A 19,211-nucleotide genomic window follows, 5' to 3' on the forward strand; every position below is an offset into this window, starting at 1 on the left:
CTGGTGCAGCTCTGCATGGTAGCCAATCAGCTTCTAACTTCAGCTTATTTAGTTAAGCTTTGATGAAAAAACCTGGAAGCTGATTGGTCTCTATGCAGAACTGCGCCAGATTTTGTACTTTCCAGTTTTAGTAAATCAACCCCATAGCGACCATTCAGATTTCAGTTTACTAGATTTGGATGAGTAAAATATATATTTTTTCACCCTATGGGATTCTTTTTGCTATATCCCATTAAATGTGTAATGCCCTGTACACACGTACCGATCGTCGGCCGACCGATCGGCCGTCTTTTGTCCAGGGATGTCCTGTCCGCTGAAAAGTGCAAAAGACTGCACACGAATTTTGTCCGCCGACTGCAGAAGTGATATGTGATGATTAACTTTCCCTGTGTTTTTTCTTCTCTGAGCATGCCCAGTCTTGCAAATCTGCTGATTGTCGGCCGAATTCTGTACTGACTGGCGAACAATCGGCCGTTCTGGTGTCGGCATACAAAAATTTTAATGCCTGCACAACAGATTCTGTTCGGCCGAAAATGCGCTGTCGGCTGTTGGAAGCATCATACTAACAAGCCTACAATCGGTCGTCGGCCGAATATTTACGGCCGACAATTGGTACGTGTGTACGGGCCTTAAGTAAGCACATTTTCTGCCACAGGTTTGGTAGGTAACTGTTTTTCTTTCTAAAACATGTTTGGTTCTAAAGATTCCTTTTCTCTATCGTTCATTGACGGACGCAGTTCTCTCTGATTCATATCAGTAGGGTTATACTGCCCCCTACAGGAGTAGGCAAAAAAAAGTTCTGGTTACGCCTATGGGCAGTCCCGGAGGGTACACCCTCTCACTTCCTGCATAGGTTGTCAGTTTTAATCTGCCTAGTCAGAGGACCTAGTTCCTTGCTGGGATCTTTGGTCCTGACATAGAAGTAATTTTTTTAAGTAGATTTTTTGTAGCTAGTTTTTTTTTTTTTTTTTCCGCCACGTTTCTCCTGTGAGATCTTCAAGCAATTATGCCGGGCTGGATCCCTATATCCAATGGTCATCCCAGTCTGGCCAGCAAGCATGTGCAGGCCTTAGCTCCGCACTGGGTTGTCCCACTGGACGGGGACTGGCCCCGTGAGTTAAACGTCTCGCCAGGACGCACACGACCGGGTCTAGGCTTATTTCGCAGCATTCCTATTTGGCCGACAGCCCCCCACTCCAGTGGCATGGGGTCCTGTCAGGAGATGGCGCCACCTGTGTTCCCGGTATGGTGAGTAAACCTTCGGGGGGAATTCCCTGGCGGATTTTGGGGTGGACGCGGGCCCTCTCCTTGAGATGGTTGGACCCTCACACTCCAGGGTTTCCCTCTGTCCTGTTGTGACCGACCCCCCCCCCCCAATGGGGCTAGAGTCCAAACTCTCTGGACTTTCGGATCCGGCTATGCCGGCTGACCAGGGAGTCTTGATCTGGAATCCTTCCTCCCCTTTTTACTGGACAATTGTCATCGCGGATGCAAGCCTGTCCGGGTGGGGAGGAGTCCTCCGCAGGTTCTCTGCTTCGGGAGTATGGTCCCTGGAGGATCCAGGTTACCGATCAATGTCCTGGGGCTGGGAGCGATCCAGCTTGTCTAGTTCATTGGATCGGGCACCTGCAGCTGTCCGGTGCACGTTCAGGGGGGTGTGACACTTAGTTCTTCCGGTGCAACCTCCTGGGGACCTTGCTATGGTGCAGTCGGTTCTTCAAGACCCTCCTTTTGTGAGGATCAACGGTATCCCCTGCCTACCTTATTACATAAGGTTGCCTTCTTGGTTGCTGTCGCTCTGCACGTAGGGTGTCTGCACTGGCGACATTGTCCTGTCGTTCTCCCAATATGTTGAACAGTCAGTGGTGCAGGCTTCTTCACTTAAGGGTCAGGTCCTGCCTTTTCCTGTTTTGGCACTTTCTACTCGGGCGCCTAGTGCTGCCTGGGCTTTTCGCCATACAGGCATCTGTGCTTCAGGTTGCAAGACGACTACCTGGTTGTTTGTTCACACCTTTACCACGTTTTATAAGGTGGATGTGCTGGCATCTGCAAATGCCTCTTTTGGTCGCAAGGTGTCTTTCCTGGCTGCTGTTTGGAGGGCTTTTGGCCTTCCTTGAGCGTGTTTTCTGTTTGTTTCAGGTGTGCCTCATCTTTTGTTCTGCTGAGTCCTATGTTGCCTGGTCGGCTATGTTTAGCCTTGGGGACTTGTGCTTTTCTGCCGTTCCTACCCCTGATTTTATGGCACTGCTTTGGGACGTACCTACTGATATGAATCCAAGAGAACTGCGTCCGTCAATGAACGATAGAGAAAACTGGATTTTTGACTTACCATAAAATCCTTTTCTCTAAAGTTAATTGACGGACGCAGTACCCGCCCCTCTATTTTGAGTTAGGTTGGTGTTACTTTCTGACACTACTTTGATACTAAACAGACATCCTATGCAGGAAATGAGAGGGTGTACCCTCTGGGACTGACCAGAACTTTTTTCTGCCTAGTGTCCTACTCCTGTAGGGGGCAGTAAACCCCCTACTGATATGAATCAGAGGGAACTGTGTCCGTCAGTGAACCCAAAAGAAAAGGATTTTACAGTAAGTCAAAAATCCAGTTTATTTTTTTGTTTGGAAAAAAGACTGATGTTTGGATAAAATTCGTTGACATATGGTAATGCCTGTAAGCACTCGCAGAAAGCTCATGGTTAAACCTTCTTTGTGAAGGTGTAAGGCACATTGCCCCAATATGAGTGTGCATGTTTGTACAACAATTATTCAAGGATTGCTGACCATCTAGTTTCTGTATGTAATTTATCCAGTTACAATGACCATTCAGTGTAACTGTATGGCTCCATTCACACCTAAGCATACTGCAGCAACACCTACCGCACCACATTTTTTTTTTTTTTTTTTTAGCTTTTTTTGTGGTGAGTTTTTGGAGCGGCACCATTCATTTGAACGGGCTTCCCTCCGCTCAAACGTGCCAAAAAGCTCATGTACCCAATTTTGGCACAGGGCCAGGCACGTTTTTGCGTTGTGATTTTTGATGATTGCTCCATGTTTACGGTGCCATTAGGAATAATGGCATGGCAAACGTGTCCCGTGTTTTGCCGCGATTCTGGAATCATGATTTCAGTACGCTCAGGTGTGAAGCCTAAGAATTTACAAACTTACATTGTTACCTTTTTAGGCCTCTTGCGCACTGAGCATTTGCTCAGCGTCCTTAAATGTAATTTCTTCTTTGCACACACGTTTAGGCGCATCAAGCGTTTGAACGTAAATGGATTCCTTTGGCCAGAATATTATTCTGGCTATTAGAATGAACACTCAAGCTCTAAACACATCCTATTGTTTGCCAAAAAACTCCTCTCCTGAATGTGCTGGTGATGGGAGTTTTTTTTCTGCCTGTAAATGCTCTTCTTTAAATACTCCTATAAACACCTATGTGTGAATGGACACACAGGCTAACCTAAAGCTGCATTCAGAGGCAAAAAAAATGTGAACGCCTGTAAAAGCAGCATTTAAGCCCCTAAAGTGGATCTAACCCAAGCAACTTAAAAGTAAAACTAAACCCTTGTAACCTTTACAGCCAAGGAAGCTGCCATCATGGCCAGTGCTTGATCTGCTGTTGGATATAGACACAATGTGCAGCGCTAATAAAAAACCAACATATGATAGTCAGTGAGAACTCTAATAAAAAAAAAAAATGGCATAAAAATGTAGAAAATGCATAGACAGTATCTCACATTCTTGTAAATTTTTTATTATATCTTTTCATGTGACAACACTAAATAAATGACACTTCGCTTCAATGTAAAGTAGTGAGTGTACAGCTTGCATAACAGTGTAAATTTGCTGTCCCCTCAAAATAACTCAACACACACCAATTAATGCCTAAACCACTGGCAACAAGTACACCCCTAAGTGAATATGTCCAAATTGGGCCCAATGTGTCAATATTCTGTGTGGCCGCCATTATTTTCCAGCACTGCCTCTTGGGCATCGAGTTCACCAGAGCTTCAAAGGTTGCCACTGGAGTCCTCTTCCACCCCTCCATGACGACATCACGGAGCTGGTGGATGTTAGAGACCTTGAGCTCCTCCAACCTCCATTTGAGGATGCCAACAGATGCTGAATAGGGTTTAGGTCTGGAGACATGCTTGGCCAGTCCATCACTTTTTACACTCCGCTTCTTTAGCAAGGCAGTGGTCATCTTGGAGGTGTGTTTGGGGTTGTTGGGTTAGAATACTGCCCTGCGGCCCAGTCTCTGAAGGGAGGGCATCATGCTTTGCTTCAGTATGTCACAGTACATGTTGGCATTCATGGTTCCCTCAATGAACTGTTGCTCCCCAGTGCCGGCAGCACTCATGCAGCCCCAGACCATGGCACTCCCACCATCCATGCTTGAAAGTGGGCAAGACACACTTGTCTTTGTACTCCCCACCTGGTTGCTGCCACACACGCTTGAAACCATCTGAACTAAATAAGTTTATCTTGGTCTCATCAGACCACAGGACAGTGATTCATATCCTTAGTCTGCTTGTCTTCAGCAAACTGTTTGCAAGCTTTCTTGTGCATCGTCTTTAGAAGATGCTTCCTTCTGGGACGACAGCCATGCAGACAAATTTGATGCAGTGTGTGGCGTATGGTCTGAGCACTGACAGGCTGACCCCCCCCCCCCACCCTTTCAACCTCCTGCAGAAATGCTGGCAGCACTCATACATCTATTTCCCAAAGATAACCTCTTGAAAGGACGCTGAGCACATGCACTCAACACTTTTGGTCGACCATGGTGAGGCCTGTTCTGAAGAAGTCATGTGACCGTGGCGATAGGTGTAGAGACGTTCAGGCAAACCCGGCCGGAAGTGCAGGATCATGGATGGCTCGAGTCTCAGAGCGTTCACACACTGTCTGATGCTTTTTAAACTTGATTACGCTATGCTGCTTTTCAATCTTTCCACATGACACTGCAATGTTCGATGGTGGATGCCCACAATTGTTTGTGACTATTTGTCCTGCTGGTATAACTTCTGCCTAAGTTATCTTGATGATTTCTGGATTTACATCCCTGGGCTACTTCAATTGATTCCTGAGGGTTATGACACACAAGATTGATGTATTCATTGGCTTGGTTTATACCGGTCTCTGGTAAGCAGTTTGTACCTCTGGTGGCGGACACTGCACTTTTGGTGAACAATTGATTTACTTCATCCACTGTTTCATTGGGAATCTTTTGGACTACTTTCTGTAGAGACTTTGTCATTTTATGTTTACTTCATTATTGATATTTGTGTCTTGATATATCCACATTTATTTATACTTCACACTGTTTGGATGGTATAATATTGCCATTTTCAATTCACACAGCGCAGCTTGTTTATATTTTCTTGTTTTGGGTGTTGTCACACTAGAAGCTGCAGCTTACATTACACTCAGCTCGGTTACACTTTTAATTTACTAAATGGAACCTGTCCTGTTAAACCACTGTAAGGTCTTGGCCACCTTGGTCTTCTGGGAGTTCCAAGAAGCCATGATCAGGTAAATCAAAGATGGGCCAGTCTGGATCTGCAGACAAATCCTCGTCTGCATGAAGGGGCTCCCTCACCTGCTTCTGGGGTGGGGGGACGTCTTCGCTTCTTTCCGGAACCTTGGACTTCCTTGATTCAATACAAATGGGTTCACGAAATGATCTGATCAGGGTATAAGATTGCATTCCGGTCTCGTCCGTCCAATTCTTCCTGTCCAATCTGCACCCATCTCCAGACCGGTTAAGAAGGGATCTACAGGAAGCGGTACAAGATTGCCGTCGCAAGGGGTAATTGTACCAGTTCCCTCTCAGGAATGTTTTCAAGGATTTTATTCAAAATGTTTACTGTGCCTCGGAAAGAGGGCAAAGTGCGTCCAATTCTGGATCTCAAGGCTCTGAACTGCTCTGTGTGGGTTCAGAGGTTTTGTATAGAATCCATTCGCACGGTGGTGGTGTCACTACACCAGGGAGACTTCTTGGCCTCCATAGATATCAAGGACGCATGTCTACAAATCCCTATCTACGCTGGACACCAGCAGTTTCTTTGTTTTGCCATAGCGGAAGAGCATTATCAATTTGTGGCATTACCCTTTGGTCTAGCCCCCGCTCCCAGGGTTTTTATCAAAGTACTGGCCCTGGTGTTGGCATTGTTGCGCCAACGGGGGGATAGTGGTACTGGGGTATCTGGACGATCTGTTGAGAGCAGACTCGCATTCAGCCCTGATGAGCGATCTGACGATCACTGTCAGCTCCCTACAGAAGTTCAGATGGAACATCAATTTCAAGAAATCTGCCCTGATACCTTCCTTGAGACTGGATTATCTGGACCTGACTCTAGATTTAGCTTTGGCGAGGGTCTTTCTTCTCCCCAGACAAGCTGCAGAAGTCGCAGGGGGTGATCCTGTTGTTGGCAAAGAATCTGTGAACTTGCATGTGGGCCTTGGGTCTGATGGTATCAACCTTCAAGGCGGTTCCGTTTTCTCAGTTCCATACGAGACCGTTGCAGAGAGAGATTCTTGGCAAAAGAAACAAGGATCCAAAGTCCTCTGACACTTTGATTTGGTTGAGCCACAACACAAGATCTGTTCTGTTATGGTGGCGCCATTCCCCAGCACTGTGCCAGGGTACGTCCTTCCTCCCGTTGTTTTGGAAGGTGGTGACCACGGATGTGAGCCTGTTGGACTGGGGTACTGGGGAAGTTTTGTGCCCATGGAGTCCAAACTGCCGATTAAATGTGTTGGAGCGCAGAACAATAAAGCTTTGTGCCACTGGACGACTCGTCTGCAACATTGTCCGGTTCGGATTCAATCACAGCTGTGACTTACATCAATCACCAAGAGTGTCTTGGCGGCCAGGGAGGTGGCTGAGATTTTGGCCTGGGTGGGAAAGTTTGTTCCAGCCCTCTCTGCTGTGCACAGCCCAGGTGTGGAAAACTGGCAAGCGGATTACTTGAGGAGTTAAGTGTTTGATCAAGGTAAGTAGTCCCTACATCCGGAGGGGTTTCATCACCTGTGTCTGGTGGGGGTCTCTCTCGAGGTCAAACAGACTTCTCGTCTCAACAAGAAGGTGCAAAGATTCATAGACAGGTCTCGAGATCCTCTAGCCGATGCCACAGACACATTGGTGGCTTCTGGGGGTTAGTATCGGCTGATTTATGCCTTTCCGCCGCTGAAGCTCCTGCTGAGGCCTCTTCAAAGGATAGAAGTGGAAGGAATCCCGGTCAATGAAACAAACAAGATGTGCTTTACCGGCAGACTTTCAGCTTTAATTTGAGGGTATTTACATCCAAATCAGGTGAAAGGTGTAGGAATTACAACAGATTGTATATGCGCCTCCCACTTTTTAAGGGACCAAAAGTAATGGGACAATTGGCTGCTCAGCTGTTCCATGGCCAGGTGTGTGTTATTCCCTCATTATCCCATTTACAAGGAGCAGATAAAAGGTCCAGAGTTCATTTCAAGTGTGCTATTTGCATTTGGAATCTGTTGCTGTCAACTCTCAATATGAGATCCAAAGAGCTGTCACTATCAGTGAAGCAAGCCATCATTAGGCTGAAAAAAAACAAAATAAACCCATCAGAGAGATTGCAAAAACATTAGGTGTGGCCAAATCAACTGTTTAGAACATCCTTAAAAAGAAGGAATGCACCGGTGAGCTCAGCAACACCAAAAGACCCTGAAGACCACAGAAAACTGTGGTGGATGACCGAAGAATTCTTTCCCTGGTGAAGAAAACACCCTTTACAACAGTTGGCCAGATCAAGAACACTCTCCAGGAGGTAGGTGTATGTGAGTTAAAGTCAACAATCAAGAGAAGACTTCACCAGAGTGAATACAGAATGTTCACCACAAGATGTAAACCGCTGGTGAGCCTCAAAAACAGGAAGGCCAGATTAGAGTTTGCCAAACAACATCTAAAAAGTCTTCACAGTTCTGGAACAACATCTTATGGACAGATGAGACCATGATCAACTTGTACCAGAGTGATGGGAAGAGAAGAGTATGGAGAAGGAAAGGAACTGCTCATGATCCAAAGCATACCACCTCATCAGTGAAGCATGGTGGTGGTGGTGTCATGGCGTGGGCATGTATGGCTGACAATGGAACTGGTTCTCTTGTATTTATTGATGTGACTGCTGACATAAGCTGCAGGATGAATTCTGAAGTGTTTCAGGCAATATCTGCTCAAATTTAGCCAAATGCTTCAGAACTCATTGGACGGCGCTTCAAAGTGCAGATGGACAATGACCCGAAGCATACTGCGAAAGCAACCAAAGAGTTTTTTAAGGGAAAGAAGTGGAATGGTATGCAAAGACCTGACCTGAATCCGATTGAGCATGCATTTCACTTGCTGAAGACAAAACTGATGGGAAAATGCCCCAAGAACAAGCAGAAACTGAAGACAGTTGCAGTAGAGGCCTGGCAGAGCATCACCAGGGATGAAACCCAGCGTCTGGTGATGTCTATGCGTTCCAGACTTCAGGCTGTAATTGACTGCAAAGGATTTGCAACCAAGTATTAAAAAGTGAAGGTTTGATTTATAATTGTTAATCTGTCCCATTACTTTTGGTCCCTTAAAAATGGGAAGCACATATACAAACTGTTGTAATTCCTACACTGTTCACCTGATTTGGATTAAATACCCTCAAATTAAAGCTGAAAGTCTGCAGTTAAAGCACATCTTGTTTGTTTCATTTCAAATCCATTGTGGTGGTGTATAGAGCCAAAAAGATTAGATTTGTGTCGATGTCCCAATATTTGTGGACCTGACTGTAGGTCTTTCAGACTCTGATTCCTACGCTATTGAAGGCTAGGAAGTCGACTTCCAGGAAGATCTATCATTGTACGTGAAAAGTGTACATTTCATGGTGTGAATCGCTGAAGGTGCACCCTCGCTTGTTTTCAGTTACTAGGGTTTTGGCCTTTCTGCAGAAAGGGGTTGAACAGTGGTAGCCTTTGATAGTGCCCAAAGCCAAAGTGTCAGCTTTGTCTGTATATTTCCAACGCTCTTTAACTACGCATGCCCTGCTTCGCACTTTTATTCAGGAGGTTCGCCACATGGCTCCCCCAAGGTGATCCCGCTACCTCCATGGGATCTGAATTTGGTCTCATCTGTTCTTCTTCCATAGCTTCCTTTTGAGAACATTTGGGAGATTCCTCTGCTTTCATTGTCTCCAGAAGGTTGCCTTTTTGGTGGCTATCACTTCTGCATGCAGAGTATCTGAGCTAGCGGCATTGTCTTGCCACTCGCCTTATTTGGTGGTCCACAAAGATTGTTGTACTACGACCAAATCAGTCGTTTCTTCCTAAGGTGGTTTCTGATTTTCATCTGAATGAAGACCTTGTGCTGCCTTCACTCCCAAGCCCAAGCATCCCAAGGATATTGCCTTGCATTCTTTGGATTTGGTTCGGGCGATCGTGGTTTACCTGGGGGTCACTGAGTGTTTTAGAAAATCAGATGCTCTTTTTGTCCTTACCGAGGGACCCCAAAGGATTGGCTGCGTCTGCTGCAACCATTTCCAGATGGATCAGGCAGACGGTGGTTCAGGCTTATTGACTAAAGTGTCAGGTTCCTCCTTTCCCAGTGAAAGCGCATTCTGCTAGAGCGCGGAGTGCCTCTTGGGCTTTTTCGCCATCAAACGTCAGTGATGCGAGTGTGCAAAGCGGCGACTTGGTCGTCTGTGCATACGTTCACAATATTCTACAAAATTGATGTGTTGGCATCCAAGGATGCTTCTTTTAGCCACAAGGTTTTGCAGGCTGCTGTTAAGAGAATCCTGTTTTTGTTCTCTTTAAAGGTGTTTTATAGCTATGCTCCAGTTGTTCCTGGTTGAGCTCCATATTACATGGTTGGCTACGTTTAGTCTTTGGGGAGTTACGTTCTTCTTTGCGTTGTCTTCCCACCCCTCACGAAAATACTGCTTTGGGACGTCTAAGAAAATATGGAGCTGCGTCTGTGGAATGATAGGGAAATCTGGATTTTTGTACTTGCCGTAAAAACCTTTTATCTGAAGCTCGACAGACGCAGCACCCGCCCCTCTGCTTCTGAGTGAATGGGGTTTTTTGTCCTCTAACCACTGCTTGCAAGAAACTGGCTGCTGTAGCAGAGTGTGTGGGGTTATGCCTGCAGGGACAGCCCCCATAGGCATGGTAAAGCGTTTTCCTGCCTAGTGTCTATTCCTGATTGGAGGAGCATAACCCAATGGTCTAAGAAGATATGGAGCTGCGTCTGTCGATGAACTTCAGAGAAAAGGATTTTTACGGTAAGTACAAAAATCCAGTTTTTTCACAAAAAGCTTTCTTTTAGTGGTATTTGATAACCTCTGTGGTTTTTATTTTTTGCGCTATAAACAAAATTTCCGACGATTTAAAAAAAAAAAACATTTCTCTTACGTCCTCCGACAGTCGCCGCCACTTCATATTCATCACTAATGAGGTTATTGACCTTTGCTCCGCAGGAGTAGCTAGGCAACAAAATAGTTAATATCAAAGCTTTTAGCATATCCCACCCCTAGGGGGTGGTCCCCTCAGTCAATACCTCCCTGCTTCCTGCATTCCCAACTCAGTTTCTAATGCCTAGCTTAGGAGTAGGCTGGCTGTTCCTGTGCTGGGGCTCTCAGTCTCAGCCTCTATTCTCTTTTTGATTTTATTTTGAGTATTTTTCTCTTTCTTTTACTTAGCTGTTAATTTTCAGCATTAGTTAGCTTCTTCGGATGAAGATGATCGTGCTGAGCTGGGTCTCGGACTGGCCACCCTGGATCCCAGGGCTCAGGGCCAGGGGCTTCCCAGCCTGCCATCGAGCGTTCAGCGCAGGTTTCCCTGGCACATTGAACGACCCATCCCTGTTCGCTGCAGGGATGCTATCTGTGAGGTGGCTACCTCACTGGACGCCATTGCGGTTTCGCACCGCAGTTACACTGCGTCATAACTGCGACACTCCCTGTCCTCAGTGCAGCGGTTTGGTCGCTGGAGCAGGCTCCCCACGCCATCCGGACTGGTAAGTGTAACTCTATGTGGGGACCTGTCTATTTGGGTGTCAGTCTGGGACTGTGTGACCCTGCATGTCTGTGTGGCTGCTGAGCTCCCTGTCAGTTTCCCTGTGTGTGGGCTGCGGGGGGGGGGGCTCTCCCGCTCTGCTGGGTGAATGCATGAAGCAGTCTGGGTTTAGGCATGCTGTGAGGCGATCGCTGCAGCGAACCGCCATTTTTTTGGGCAGAATTATGGTGGCCGGTCCTGTATGGTAAAGCGAGGCGTTTTGGCGCCAAGCGCCGCCATTTTAGTGGCGATCGATCAGGCCACATGTCGGCGCCATGTTCTATTTGCCTGAGAAATCCTCAGCCGAGCTGCCATGTTTTTGTAGCCTGCATAGGCTTTATAGGGGCGGTCAGCATTGCATCACTTCCTTTTGTTCTGGGACAGAGATCGGTGGCAGCAGCCTGTGTGATCTCTCCAGGTTTTTACCTTTCCTTTTCCTGTATTCCTTGCCCGGTGTTCTTATCCCTGTGGGGGTCGGTGTATCAGTGGGTGCGGTGGGCTGCGCTCGCCGCGATCTTAAAGGGGCAGTAATCCTTTTTCCTTATATTGCTGGGGCATGGATTCTCAGGATTGCAAGTTTCCTCCCACCTTGGTGGGGGGCCAAGGGGCTGCTGCTTCCCCCGAGGGGGCTGATCTGGCTACTATTGTGGCAAATTTGGCTGCTCAGGTGCAGATGCTGGTGGCTGACCGATCCACAAAACGGCCCAGAGTGTCTATTTCCTCTGATTCAGAGGGCGATGGGGCTGCTATGGCTGGAGTGCCCTTCTCAGGGTCTCACTCATCTCTAGACCTAGTGGGGTCTTAGGGGGAGGCTGAGGTAGAAGGGGTTGATAATTCTCCCCCTGGCTCGTCTGAAGAGCTTGCACTCATGGATGAGTTGGTTGCTTCTATCAAGCAAACGCTGCATTTGCAGGATGAACCATGTCCTCCTGTTTTGATGTCCTCTTATGGGACGCAAAGGAAACGCAAAACATCGCAGGTTTTTCCTTGCTCTGCGGAATTTCAGCGCGCAGTTGATGAGCAATGGCGCAATTTAAAGAAGCCTTTTGCTGTGCCGAGTAGGTTCAAACTGCGTTATCCATTTACACCCGCCACTGATGAATGTTGGTGTGTGCCGCCTCAGGTGGATCATGCAGTAGCGATTTTGAATAAATCCACTGCGATCCCTGCTGAGGATACCCCGGTGTTCCGGGACGCGACGGACAGGAGATTGGATTCTCTGGCCCTTCTTATACGGTTGCTGGTTCTATGCTGAAGCCTATTTTTGCTTCCATTATGGCAGCCCAGGCTATTGCGGATTGGACGCAGGTGCTCAGACGCACCCTGGTGGCTGACTCTGCTCCACCGACAACTTTGGCTATGGTGAATCAAATTCATCAGGGTGTCATGTATTTGTGTGATGCGGACTTGGATTTACTCCCTTTGGCTCCGCGTCTTTCAAGTGTGGCGGTATTGAACCGTCGCCTGATATGGCTGAAATGCTGGTCTGTTGACCAGTCTTCTCGCAAGACTTTAGCTAATTTGCCCTACGCGGGATCCCGCCTTTTTGGCGAATCCTTGGATACTCTGATAAAGGGAATTTCTGGGGGTAAGAGCACTCTCTTGCCCCAAACGCACAAGAATATGTTTGTTCGTGGTGAGAAGAATACTTCGTTTAGGCCCTCTCAGGGGTCCTTTCGTGCCTTTCGCTCGCACTATAAGGGCAAGCCCTTCAAGGGTCAAGGTTCCCAGAAGAAGCCGTGGACAGGTAAGCAGAAGTCCGGCCAGTCCGGGTCCGCTGCCCATAACAATACGGCCTGAAGGGACGCCCTCACCCGGTTCTGGTTGCTCGGTTTTCTTCAACCCTGGCTGGACCGCATTTGGGACAGGTGGGTTCAGGAAATCGTTCGATCTGGATACAAGATCGAGTTTCTCTCTCGGCCGGCGGGCAGATTTTTCCCCTCAAATCTTCAGCTGTCTCCGGAGCGCTTGCAGGATCTGCACCTGGCGGTGCGGGCCCAGGGAGTGGTGGTTCCGGTGCCTCATCGGTACAGATTCTATTCTATTCCAATCTGTTCACTGTGCCCAGAAAGGAGGGCAAGGTACATCCGATTCTGGACTTGAAAGCGCTGAACCACTTTGTGCGGGTTCGCAAGTTCCGCATGGAATCCCTGCGATCAGTGGTAGCTGCTCTGGTTCCGGGGGAATTCATGGCCTTCATCGACTTGAAGGATGCGTACCTTCACATCCCCATTTTCGAGGGTCACCAGAGGTACCTTTGATTCGCCATTGCGGAGGATCATTACCAATTTGTGGCGTTGCCCTTTGGTCTCGCTTCGGCTCCGTGGGTTTTCACCAAGGTACTTGCGCCGGTTCTGGCTTTATTGAGAGCCCAGGGCATTTCTGTCCTGGGGTATCTGGACGATATCCTGATTCGGTCTGCGACCAGTCAGGGCCTGGTGAACGACCTGTCCATCACGATGCAGACTCTGCAGGAGTTCGGGTGGACGATAAAATTTCCAAAGTCGACTCTGTGTCCGTCGGTTCGTCTTCCCTACCTGGGAATGATCCTGGACTCTGCCGGAAGACAAGCTATGGATGCTTCAGGTCGAAGTTCAGTCCCTCAGGGACAATCGGTGCTCGTCCCTCCGGACATGTATGAGGTGTCTGGGATTGATGGTCTCGGCTTTCGAGGCGATTCCCTTCGCCCAGTTTCACACGCGGGGTCTCCAAGCGGAGATTCTGAACAGGTGGGATGGGCGACCGCAATCTCTGGATCTACGGATCTCATTGAGCCAAAGCACCAGAAGGGATCTTCTGTGGTGGCTCCGGTCCCCGGCGGTGTGGGGGGGCAAGTCTTTTCGTCCTTTCTCGTGGATGGTGATCACCACGGATGCCAGCCTGTCGGGCTGGGGTGGTGTTCTGGGCGTTCTGTCCGCCCAGGGAACTTGGTCGAAGGAGGAATCCTCCCTTCCGATCAACATTCTGGAATTGCGAGCGATTTACCTCTGCATTGGACGGACAGGCTACAGGGCCGTCCGGTTCGGGTGCAGACGGACAATGCCACAGCGGTGGCCTACATCAACCACCAAGGGGGCACCAGGAGTGCCCGCGCGGCTCGAGAAGTGGCCGATATTCTGTCTTGGGCCGAGACACACGTCCCGGTGATTTCTGCAGTTCACATACCGGGGGTGGAGAATTGGCAGGCGGATTATCTGAGTCGCCAGACCTTGGACCAGGGGGAATGGTCCCTTCACCCGGATGTCTTTCAGATGTTGTGCGTGAAGTGGGGGTCCCCAGATGTGGACCTGTTCGCGTCTCGTCTAAACAACAAGGTGGAAAAGTTCGTGTCAAGGACGCGCGATCCTCGGGCAGACGCATCAGACGCATTAGTGGCGCCCTGGCGTCAGTATCATCTGATGTATGCTTTTCCACCGATTCAGCTGCTATCCAGGTTCCTTCGCAGGTTAGCCTCGGAACCGCACACGGTGATTCTGGTGGCGCCAGACTGGCCTCGCCGGTCTTGGTACGCAGACCTCGTGAATCTGGCGGTCGACGCTCCGTGGCGTCTGCCTCTTCGAGAAGATCTCCTGTCTCAAGGACCGATATTCCATCCTGCTTTACGGTCGCTGGCTTTAATGGCCTGGCTGTTGAGAGCCAGGTCTTGAAGGATAGGGGTCTCTCTCCCCTGAGGTCATTCCCACTTTGATCAAGGCTAGGAAAGCCTCTTCGGGTAAAATTTACTACTGTACTTGGAAGGCGTATTTTGCCTGGTGTGAGTCCAGGGGGTATTCCCCTCGTTCTTACTCTGTGTCGAGAGTGTTGGCTTTCCTTCAAACGGGCGTGGACCAGCGTTTGGCGTTGGCCACGATTAAGGGTCAGATTTCTGCGCTGGCCGTTCTCTTTCAACGCCCTGTGGCGTCTAATTCTTTGGTTAGCACCTTTGTTCAAGTGGTGCGACATCTGGTCCCTCCTAGGAGGGAGCCTTTGCCTCCATGAGACTTGAACCTTGTTCTGTCCGTGTTGCAACATGCTCCTTTTGAAAAGATCAGGGAGATCTCGTTGTCTATGTTGTCCAAGAAGGTCGCCTTTTTGGTGGCGATAACTTCGGCTCGCAGAGTGTCGGAGCTGGCAGCTTTGTCCTGCAGATCTCCATATTTAGTGATTCACTTGGATAAGGTGGTCTTGCGACCTAACCCGTCTTTTCTTCCGAAAAGGATCTCGGAATTTCACCTCAATGAGGACATTGTCTTGCCTTCGCTTTGCGCGAAGCCTAAACATCCGAAGGAGGTGGCTTTGCATTCCTTGGATGTTGTTCGGGCGATTAGGGTTTACCTGTCTTCGACTAAGTCCTTTCGCAAGTCGGATTCTCTATTTGTCCTTCCAGAGGGACCTCGGAAGGGCATGGCAGCTTTGGCTCCCACCATCGCCAAATGGATCAGACAGACCATTGAGCAGGCCTATGCTTTGAAGGGAAAGGTTCCTCCCTTACCTGTGAAGGCGCACTCTACCAGATCTCTGAGTACGTCTTGGGCCTGTCATCATCGGGCTTCTGTGGCCCAGGTGTGTAAGGCGGCGACTTGGTCGTCCGTTCACACCTTCTCCAAGTTCTACAAGGTGGATGTTCAGGCATCGGCAGATGCTTCCTTTGGCCGTAAAGTTCTTAGTGCGGCAGTGCCTTAGGGTCCCTTGTTTGGGTCCTTGGCTGTTGGGATGTTTTTATCCCTAGGTTACTTGTTTTTCCTGGGTTGTTGCTCCTGTTGAGCATACTTTTTTCATGTTGCCCAGTTGGTTTTCTTACTTTGGTAAGGTTCCCTTTTTTCTGATGTGGGTACTGCGTTGCTTTAGGCGCGGCTGCGTTTTTTCCCACCCCTCATGTTTACACTGCTATGGGACGTCCCCATTAGTGATGAATATGTAGTGGCGGCGACTGTCGGAGGACGTAAGAGAAAACTGAATTTTTGTAAAATCTTACCTGTTAAATTCCTTTCTCTGAGTCCTCCGACAGTCGCCGCCCCCGCCCCTCTTTTGGGGTTTTTTTATGTACTCTACTGCTATGCTACTGAAACTGAGTGGGAATGCAGGAAGCAGGGAGGTATTGACTGAGGGGACCACCCCCTAGGGGTGGGATATGCTAAAAGCTTTGATATTAACTATTTTGTTGCCTAGCTACTCCTGCGGAGCAAAGGTCAATAACCCCATTAGTGATGAATATGAAGTGGCGGCGACTGTCAGAGGACTCAGAGAAAGGAATTTTACAGGTAAGATTTTACAAAAATTCAGTTTTCTCTATCGTTCATTGACAGACGCAGCTCCATATTCTTCTTAACCATTGGGTTATGCTGCCTCCTACAGGAGTAGGACACTAGGCAAGAGAAAACTTTACCACGCCTATGGGGCAGTCCCTGAAGGCATACACCCACTCACTCTGCTAAAGGATTGTTCATTTCTGTCTAGTTTAGGAGTAGGACCTAATTCCTGGCTGGGACTTCAGTCTTAGCTTTTTTTATTTTAAAGGGAATCCGTTAAAACATTTTTTTAGCTAGTTATGTTCCTGAGAGAACTGCAATCAATAGCCAGACTGGGTTTCGGACAGGATATCCTAGATCCTTAAGGCCTCCCAGTCTGGCCAGCGAGCATGTGCAGGTTATAGCCCCGCACTAGGCCTCGCCACAACAGAGCCCCAATAGACGGGGGCTGACCCGCAAGTGAAAAACCTCACCTGGTTTGGCCTGAGTCGCTGAATACCTCTTGGCTGTCAGCACCCCTACTCTAAACACAGCACTAGTCTTTCCGGAGTGGCACCCACCTGTTTGTTGTTGGTATGTGAGTAGTGTCCCCCAATAGCTCTTGCAGTCTCGGGGTGGACATGGGCCCCTCCTTTGGATGGTCGGACCCCCGAGTTCCCTTCCATTTCCTCTAGCCCCTCTAACAGTCATGGTGGTCTTTTGGCCCCAACCTACCCAATGCCCCCCCCCCCCTGGGGTTAGGTAATAGTTGGCTTTGCCACTTGCTCCAGTAAGGGGGGTGGATGCACTTGTTGCTGTCAGGATCGCACACGGGGGTCTTTGAGCAAGTTCCTGGCCCCCTGGGGGATAGTGACTGGGGCAGGGATGTCCTTTGAGCTTCCTGCGGTGGTTATAGGATTGGGGGGAGTGGATATTTCTTCATCCGTGGGTTTGCGCCTCACGTGTCTTGGTCGGGCCGAAAATTTTGTCTGCTACTTTGCGGCCTACTCGCGGCTGTCCTGGTACCTGACCAAGCCGACCGAGTGCCTGACAAGCTGACTGAGATGAGGTGCCTAACCAAACTGACCGGCGGATTCCTCACGCGTCTGGATCTGGCCAAAAATTGAGGCTGCAGCTTGCGGCCTACTCGTGGCTGACGGAGCTGGCTGTCTTGAGTGACTGACCAAGCTGTCAGGGTGTCTGACCAGGCTGTCCGAGCTCCTAACCAAGCTGTCCGAGCTTTGTTGGCATCTGCCTCTTTTGACCACAAGGTTTTGCAGGCTGCAGTTTAGATGGCCTGTTTCCTCTTTGGAGGTGTAATGTTTTCAGGTGGGCTCCAGTTGTTTTTTGGTTGAGCTCCTCTTACCTGGTACCGTTTAGCCTTGGGATTTTTTTCTTGCTGTTCCCACCTCTCATGTTTGACACTGCTTTTGGGACATCCCAATGGTTAGACAGATCAGGAGCTGTGTCTGTCCATGAACGAAAGAGAAAATGGTATTTTTGACTTACCGTAATGTTCATTGACCGACACAGCACCCACCCATCTGTGGAGTTATCCTCCTCACACTGCTTGTTACAAAACTGAGTGGCTTATAGCAGAGACGGGGGGTATACCCCCTGGGACTGCCCTTAGGCATAGTCAGTCTTTTTTTCTGCCTAGTGTCCTACCCTGTAGGGGCAGTTTAACCCAATGGTAAAGAAGATCAGGAGCTGTGTCGGTCAACGAACTTCAAAGAAATGGATTTTACGATAAGTCAAAATTTGATTTTATTTGCTAGAAATTTATGACACCACACCATAGAGTTAACCTGATAGGTCCTAAGGATATGAGATCTTTTGGTGAGGGAACCCTCCACAATTCGTTAAGTGCAAAAGAAAACTAATACACAATGGATGTGAGCTTTATCTGACACCATACTCACTAAATTGTCATTTAAGACTAATGCATGAAATATACCGCTTATGCCTCTCTAAATATATAACTCCGCTCCCAATTGTTGAAATATTTATTCCATATAGATTAAAAATTATTCCACAGACAACATATAAACATACATGGTTAAAAACAACCTGCTGCCCCAATTCCACCTATCCAACCTATAATAGGATATAGATGCATACATAGTCTTCAAAAGACCTATAATAGCAAAAAAATTTTGAGGTGGCCACCAGAGAAAATAAAAGAAAAATGTATAATGAAAAAGAGAAGATAGTCAGTGAAACAATGCGCTACCAATAATAATCATGGGGATAGAACGCCTGAATAATAAATGTGAAACGCATTAGCAGCCAATATCTGTAGTGTCGCCACACACAGTAAAACTGATGAAAGGAATCTAAAGCAAAAAACTGTAAAAGAGCACAAAAAAATGTATATAGGTGCTTAAATCTAGAAACGTGCAAAGAATATTAATGTGCACAACGTGCTTATATGAATGAATAATATGTACCCACGCAGGGGTAGTGCAATGAAGGTGAAACAAAATAATTAATTAATATGTGTAACAGTCCATAAACTTCATGTGACAAATAGGGCAAAAATATTAAAAGTCCATAAATATAAAGTGTCGAAGTTGCAGCAATAATAGTGACTACTGTGCAAAGATCCCAAAAGTGAACTAGCACCAATCCAACCAGTGGGATCTTTGCACAGAAGTCACTATTTTTACTGCAACTTCGACACTTATATTTATGGACTTTTAATATTTTTGCCCTATTTGCAACATGAAGTTTATGGACTTTGTTACACATATTCATTATTTCGTTTCACCTTTATTGCACTACCCCTGTGTGGGTATATATTATTCATTCATATAATAAGCATGTTGTGCACATTAATATTGTTTACATGTTTCTAGATTTAAGCACATATATATATATGTTATTTTTATGCTCTTTTACACAGTTTATTGCTTTAGCGCTGATTAGATTCCTTTTATCAATGAAAAAGAA

General features: G+C 47.7%; 1 protein-coding gene across 1 annotated transcript in view; it reads left to right on the forward strand.

The window, feature by feature from the left end:
* FBXO30 (F-box protein 30) overlaps positions 1 to 19,211 on the forward strand; it is a 306,296-nt gene that overhangs the window by 214,438 nt on the left and 72,647 nt on the right. The gene's annotated exons all lie outside the window — the stretch shown is intronic.

Source organism: Pelophylax lessonae (assembly GCF_965119305.1).
Source record: "Pelophylax lessonae genome assembly, chromosome: 3".
Taxonomy (NCBI): domain Eukaryota; kingdom Metazoa; phylum Chordata; class Amphibia; order Anura; family Ranidae; genus Pelophylax; species Pelophylax lessonae.